The sequence below is a fragment of the Chelonoidis abingdonii genome, chromosome 10, assembly GCF_003597395.2.
Source record: "Chelonoidis abingdonii isolate Lonesome George chromosome 10, CheloAbing_2.0, whole genome shotgun sequence".
NCBI lineage: Eukaryota > Metazoa > Chordata > Testudines > Testudinidae > Chelonoidis > Chelonoidis abingdonii.
The window spans coordinates 47,406,265-47,407,783 of NC_133778.1; positions in this window are offsets into that span (position 1 = coordinate 47,406,265).

Below are 1,519 nucleotides of genomic sequence, written 5' to 3' on the forward strand. Positions count from 1 at the left end.
CTCATCAAAAGCCCATCAAGGTACTCTGGAAGTCCTGTCTCATGGATCCAAATGACCCTTTTGAATGTCCTCCTCCCTTTTGCTTGTGTTAAAGACAACATGATTTTGGATACCACTTACATATAGACAATTTTCACTTGGGGATCCTACTTAAGGTGTGTGTGTATATACTAGTTATCTAAACTATAAGCAATAAGTCCATCTATCTAACTGAAAGCAGGAAATACAAGGGACCTCTAGAGCACTAAACAGTGTTTTAGAGAAATGCTTTGCCTTGAACGGGGGAAAAAAGTTAATCACCCCCCAAAATGTGATCAGGAGATGTTAAACCTGTTTGTATTCTCAATCATGGTTTTGGTGTGGAAAAATATAGTGTAGGTGCCCTGAAGCACTGCAGTTTGAAATAGCTTTAATAGAATAACTATTGGAGAGGGACATACTTCTGTGAGAAGTACTGAGTCTGACTACACAGTGAAATACTTGATGAATACCAAGAACTAGTTCTGTGACCGATGCAAAATCATGAGCAGCCAGTAGGAGACAGATAGGGCATGCTACTTAACCTTAAGCATCCTGGCTTGTGGCAGACCTGGTTTCATTTGGAAGACACTGCAGGAAGTGGTGATAGAGAAGTTGACCTTGTAGAAGCACAAATGAAGATAACAGTAATAAGTAGTATCAGAGGAGCAGTAAGAAAATCCCATCATATCTTACTGCACCTAAACCTAAATAAAAAGTTTTTTAAAATTATACTCATCTTTTAAATTCTGATCTAAATGGACTTCAGTAACATGTCTTTGTATTACAGATGCAATCTTAAATTGCAGATTTTAAATGTTCATTCCTTCAAGTCCTCCTTGAACAGGATACATACCATATATACAATAATGCCATTGTACTACATTTTCTGCTAGCCATCTTACCTGTTGGCATTTATTCTAGCATGGAGTTACTTTAGGGAGCAGTTAGAAAGGGGGAGTAAAAGGAATACACATTACTTTAAAAATATATAGTTGATTTACAATGATAGTATGACTTTCTATAAGGTCCACACTCTGAATATAATCTACTGTGAAACACAGGAGCTGCACTTGATACAATGATCACTGTCATTCAATGACATATTCTTATGTATACTTATAAGAGTCCTTTTGACCTAAGTTTTCTGTTCCCAAGGCTACACTAGGCTGTAACCATACACTTTATCCTGCAAGTGTCAGCTCTTATAGAGTAAGCAGCTTCTGTCCTTTGATGGAAAATCTCCATATATAAATGTTCAGGTTGTGCAGGAAGTGTTTCTGGCTCTTTATTAGAAGTCTTTTCTAGCTGAGTCATGGGCCTGGTCTACACTACCCGTTTATACTGATTTTAGCAACATTAAACCGATTTAATGCTGCACCCGTCCACACAACGAGGCCCTTTATATCGCTATAAAGGGCTCTTTAAACCGGTTTCTGTACTCCTCCCCGACGAGAGGAGTAGCGCTGAAATCGGTATTACCATATCTGATTAGGGTTAG